This window comes from Equus asinus, chromosome 27, assembly GCF_041296235.1.
Source record: "Equus asinus isolate D_3611 breed Donkey chromosome 27, EquAss-T2T_v2, whole genome shotgun sequence".
Classification (NCBI taxonomy): domain Eukaryota; kingdom Metazoa; phylum Chordata; class Mammalia; order Perissodactyla; family Equidae; genus Equus; species Equus asinus.
This window is the reverse complement of record NC_091816.1, coordinates 25,916,081-25,922,171: the sequence shown is the minus strand read 5'-3', so window position 1 is coordinate 25,922,171 and position 6,091 is coordinate 25,916,081. Positions and strand designations below refer to the sequence as shown.

The following is a 6,091-nucleotide window of genomic DNA, read 5'->3' as shown; positions in this document are numbered from 1 at the left end:
AAATCACAGATCTGTTCATATCCCATCGCCAGTTGCTACAAATATCTTGAAACATTATTTACCCTCATTACCACCTTAAAATCATGGTGGTTATTAAACTTGGGCTAGCTCTTGCTATTTAACTCAATAAAAAAGCGTGTATTTACTCTAGCACAATGAGTTTTGGAAGACAGTTTGATAACTGTATATCAATGTAATTGGTTTCCATTGTAATCCCATGTGTTTTATTTCCCGTGTTTAAAAATATAGTTCTGAAAAGGGGTCCATAGACTGCCACATGGTTGCTGGGGCAAAAAAAAAAAGTTTAAGAATTCATGCCTTAAAAACACACCCTAAAAAAACTTTGTATGTGTTTATGGTAACAGCAGGTTGCCGTGGCTGAGGGGAGAAAAAAATTAGCAGGCACACTGGAGAGAGGGCATGAGATGAGGCTAAGGACAGTGAACAAACACTCAAGAGACTTGCCGGTCACACTCTCGGGCTTAGTGAGCGAGCAGGCTTTCCTGTGTTAAGTAAGCACCAGGTGACCAAGCTCACAGCACCCTATGTTGTTTTAACACAGACGCAAGTCCTGGAAAAGCCACTGGAGAAATGTAATCCCCAAGGCCCAGGTTCCCAACAAAAATCTCAAGGACCTCATAGCATCCTATCCCAGCAAGGACGCAGGAGGGCAAAAGTGAGTTTGAATCCCATTCCTCAGTCCCCCTTCAGCTTTTGCCAGTTTCAGCATCTGAACGCACCAGAGAGGATGGACACCAACTTTACTCTTAATTTGCACCAGAAAATAATTCATAAATAAAAGTCTCTGGAAGTCAGAATGCTCGGACCTACCAAAATAACTCAGTGGCCAGCAGCATGAATTACCCACTAAAACATAGTAAATTTATTCCCACCATTTCCCCGTCCAGAGGAAACAAGGGAAACTCATTTTTCTTGGATAAGCAGGACAAGAGGAAGCTATTTTTCTTGGGAGGCTGCAGGGAGCGATGCAAAAACAATGAACTTGGAGGTCAGAGCTAGGTTTGAATTCAGGCCCAGGGAGAATTAATAAATATTTCCGAGTCCTGGTCTCCTCATTTATAAAATAATGCTGACCTGCCAGATTGCCAGAGGATGGAAAAGCCCACCAGCCTCGTACTCTTTCCTTCCTTCATAATAAAACAGAGGAATGCTTCCCCAAGAAAGACAGCAAGAGGTGCCATCTCAAGAGAAAAGACTACAGAACTAATAAAATCGTACGCTCATTAGGAGCAAGGCCAGTCTTTCTCCTTCTCTTTCTTTCATCAAACTTAAAATTCCCTGTCAATGCTGCATGCCCTTCTCTTCTGCCAGAAAGCTTCCAGGTTTCCTTTCTAGAATCAGTCAGACCTTGGTGAGCTCCTTAAGACTTGCTGACACCACAAAGCAGAAAGTTTGTTCCACACGCCTGTCTTCAGTAGGGGTCCACCCTGGGCTTCAGAAACCTGGGTGCACAGCCCTGCACAAGAGGGATGGGGAGGCTCAGAGCTCCCACATGCTTCACAGTGGAAGGGGTAAGAGGTCCCACATTTGTTGACTGGGGGCAAGCAATTTCCCCCCAAATTAAGGCACCACAATTTTGCCAGCTTTTGATCTCCCCTAGTAAACAAGGCTATGTTTTTAATCAGTCATTATGAATCCACTTTTATTATTTTCCTTTCAAAGTACGAATTCATGGTAAAATATTTGAAAGGCTCTTTGGCTTCTTTTGTTTCTTAGTTTTTCTCTTTCCCTTCAAATGAAAATAATTTCCGCACATCCCAAGAATGCCTCACATCAGAGAGCACTTTATGCTTTTCAACATGGTTTTCCATTCGGAGCCTCTGATGGGCATCTGAGTTAATCTCAGCTCCACTGTTCCTAACCTGGTTATACACTTCCAGGAGCCAACGCAGATCCCCTTTCAGTTCTCGCGATACTGACAAACTCAAGTCATTCTCCTTTACATTTCAGTTTCTTGTGATTTCAGTTTCTTGTGAAGGGTCTTTGGTTTTGTTGTTTTATTTTTAATACTTTGGCCAGCAAAGATCTGTGGTCTCTCTGAACCCTTTTGCGATGGGCCCTGGGTCAGCTCTCCTTCGGTCTTCATATTCACAGTTGATTTGGAAACAAAGCTTTGTTATCCTATGGAGTCCGGAGTCTTGCCCCTCCGTGTGAAGCCAGCACTAAGCTTATCTACTCAGAGCTGCGAGATGTCTCCCCTTTGCTCTGGAAGCTGTCACTTTGCTCTTCCTTGTTCTTATGAGAGGCTGGGTTGCTAGAACGAGAGGAGGAGGTGACCTGTCAGGTTTAGCTGCTTCCTCTTATCATGATCTCATTGTGTTGTCATTCCCGATGTTTCTCTCTTTTAAAAAAAATAATAGCTTTATTGAGATAGAGTTCACACACCATACAACTCATCTATTTAAAGTGTACAATTCAGTGCTTTTCAATATATTCACAGAGTTGTGCAAACACTACCATCATCAATCTTTGAACATTTTCATCTCTCCAAAAAGAACTCTATACCCCTTAGCAGTCACTCCCCATTTCCTCCCAACCTACCCCCACCCCCGTGCCCCAGGCAACCACTATTTCTGTCTCTGTAGATTTGCCTATTTTGGACATTGCACATAAGTGGAATTCTACAATATGTGGTCCTTTGTAACTGACTTCTTTCACTTAGTATACTGTTTTCAAGATTTATGCATATTATAACATGTATCCATACTTAATTTCTCTTTATTGCCGAATAATATTATATGGATATACCACATTTTATTTATCTATCCATCAGTTGATAGACATTTGGGTTGTCTCCACTTTGGGGCTAATATGTATAATGCTGCTATGAACATTCATGTACAAGTTTTTGGGTGGATGTATGTTTCGTTTCTCCTGGGTACACACCTAGGAGTGAATTATTTCCCATGTTTTTAAGAGTTATGTTTCTCTGGAATCCTATGGGGTCCTTTTCACCCATTGTCCATTTAATTCTGCTCAGCTCTTTATTAAACGAGTATCCAGAGGTGTTTATGAGGTTACTAATTAGTGACAATAACAAACTAACCCCGACATTTGAATGGTGTAACACACTCCAAGTTTGATTCTCACTCACATAACAATCCAGTGTGGGGCTTCCTGGCCGGCATGCAGCTTTCTCCTCGTGGTAATTTAGGGTCCCAGGCTCCTTGCATCTTGTGGCTCAAACATCCCCTCTGCTCCTATTGAAGGAAAAGGGGAAAAGAAAGTGCAAAAGGCTCATCTTCTTCTAAAAGTCTCTGTTTCAGGTTTTTCCATTGGTGAAAGCAAGTCATATGGCTCCATCCCAATGCAACTGCGGCTGGAAGAAATGTCTCTGGGTGGGCAGCTGCCTCTCAGAACAACTTTGTGGCATGATAGAGGGGGCATAAAATATGGAAGCCTGCCACAATGGGGTTCAGTAAAGGCTGTTTATTGGCAGCTAGAGGGCAAAGGGAAAAAGGCGATTTGAGCCAGGATCCCAACAAGGTCAAGAAAGGGGCTTTCTATCTCTTTCCTTCCCATCTCCTCTTCTGAGAAAGGAGTTATCCCTGTGTTCACAGAGAGTTTGAAACACCAGCAGGAATTGTTGAACATAGGAAGAAATGGTCTGGTTAGCTCTGGACCACTCCACTTGTCTCGAATATTCCACCTGCATATTTCCTGATGTCATGAATGCACCCCCATATGAGTAGTTCGGTCATGGATTTTTACGTGCCTGGCATTTATTCAAATGGTCTGCCGGTAACAGCATTGACCCCTCTCTCTTCTTGGTAGGACTATTCATGAAGTGGAGCCCCTGCTTCTGGCCACAAGATGGACAGTTGACCCAAAGTAGACCAGATTAACCCATCTCCATGGAAGATGAACCTTAAGTAATGTGACACAAAAACCAACACACCCTGAGGGAAGGGTCTTGAGGAAGGATTGTCCATTCCTTTCTGCCTCTTGGATCCCTGAATGGCGCTGGGATCCCAGTGCTTCTAGTGCCTGGTGCCTTAGCTTTGACTCTGTGACTTGCTGCTCATCCTTACAATAAAGCCCTGCTTAATTAAGTCAGAGATATTTCTTGTCACTTGCAACAAAGAATCCTAACCAATACTCTACCCAAGGCAGAAACCTGAGGATCATTCTAACATCTTTCAGTCTTTGCATTCAAGTCCTATTGATCTACGTCCTGCATAGCTCTCAGATCTGTCCTCTTTCTCATAGAACCTGCATGGCTACAGTTCAGGTTCTCATCAGTTTGCCTGAACTTCACAAGACCCCTTAACTACTACCTCCCTGTCCCCATGGAAACTTTTCTAAAATGCAAATAAGGATTTAAAAATTATAATACCTCCATTGATGCAGTGAAATTATGCACTCATATATTACTGGTGGGGTTATAATTTTTACAACCTTTTTGAAAGGCAATTTGGCCATATGTATTGAAGCCCATTAAAAAAAAATACAGCCTTCGACCCAACACTTTCACTTGCAAGAATTTTTTTTTCCTATAGAAACAGAGATATAGAAAGATTTACATATGAGAATATTCTCTGATTCATTCATTCATTCATTTATTCGTTCAACAAATATTGACTGCCTACTATATGCTACTATTATTATTTATAATAATTTAATATTGAGAGATTGAAAGAACTCTCCAATTAGAGGGAATTGGTTAAATAAATTTAGTTAAGGTTGTATGATAGAATACTATGTTGTCATTAAATACCACGTTTTTAGAAGAATAGTCAATGACATGGGTACATTCACATTAAAGGGGAAAAGTCAGTTTCAAAGTAGTGTGAAAAGTATAATTCCAATTTTGAAGGGAGAAAGACACACCTATGCACTAAACCAAAATGTTAACAGTGGCTATCTCTAGGAAATGAGATTATGAGTGTTTTTTATTTTTTTGTCCATGTTTCTCTATATTCCCAATTTTTAATGACAAACAGGGAAAATTTGCTTTAAGAATGACTTAAAAAGCAAGAAGCAAATACGATCACGTCTCCATTCTACATAAAACCCATCAACATTTCTTCCTCCCTGGCAGAATAAATGCTCCAGCGTCAGCTCCGGCCAACATCTCCAGCCCTCCACCACTTCCCCATTTCAGCTCATGAAGCAGCCACGCCCACCCGCCATTTCAGTTCATACCCAGGGCAGTCAGCCACACAGAAGTCCCTCTTCGTGCACCGCCTCTCTGTGTATTCGTTCATTCAACAGACACTTATGGGGTGCCATTCCTGTGCCAGCCTCTGTGCCAGGGGATACAACCGTCAAGACAATAGACCAAGGCCTCGTGGAGTTCATAGACCAGTGGGGGAAGACAAGTAATGAGCATACGCACGAGTCAGTATGCGGTGCACTGGTTTCCTATTGCTGCTGTAACAAATTACCACAAACTTAGGGGCTTAAAACAACACAAATTTATTCTCTTACGGTTCTGAAGGTCAGAAGTCCAAAACAAGTCCGATAGGACTAAAATAGTAGTGTCAGCCGAACTGGGTCCTTCTGGAGTCTCCAGGGGAGAATCCGTTTCTTTGCCTTTTTCAGCTTCTAGTGGCAACTCATGGCTTCCCATATTCTCGTGGCTTCCTCCACCTTCAAAGCCAGCTGTGGAGCATCTTCTGTCCTCTTTGAGCTCCCACCTCCCTCTTATAAGGACTCTTGTGATTCTATCAGGCCCACCCAGATAATCCAGGATAATCTTCCCATCTCAAGACCCTTAACTTCATCATATCTGCAAAGTCCATCTTGCCATAAAGGCTCATATAGACATAGTTTCTGAGGATTAGAACGTGGACGTTTTAGGGGACCACTCTTCATCCTACCGCATGAGGTATGTTGTACGTGTTGAGTGCTGTGGGAAAAAAATAATAAAATGGATTGAGAGAGCTGTGGACAAGGAGGTGTGACTCTGCTCTTCATATGGGGGAATCGGGGATGCCCTACTAATGAGGTGACATTCGAGCACAGACTTTACCACCCTGAGCATTCCTGTGTTGTCCTGACAAAAATATTCAATTTCCCAAAACTAGTTCAAGTCCCCCCCTCTGGAAAACCTTGCATCATCTACCAC

The 6,091-nt window shown here is 42.4% G+C and overlaps 1 long non-coding RNA gene across 1 annotated transcript; it reads right to left on the bottom strand.

The window, feature by feature from the left end:
* Positions 1-1,640: 1,640 nt before the first annotated feature.
* On the bottom strand, positions 1,641-5,872 carry LOC123281407 (uncharacterized). Its single transcript, XR_006520865.2, has 3 exons — positions 5,452-5,872; positions 3,116-3,221; positions 1,641-2,362 (listed from the first exon to the last, which is right to left on the bottom strand). It is a non-coding gene; the product is annotated as an uncharacterized lncRNA (long non-coding RNA).
* Positions 5,873-6,091: the final 219 nt, after the last annotated feature.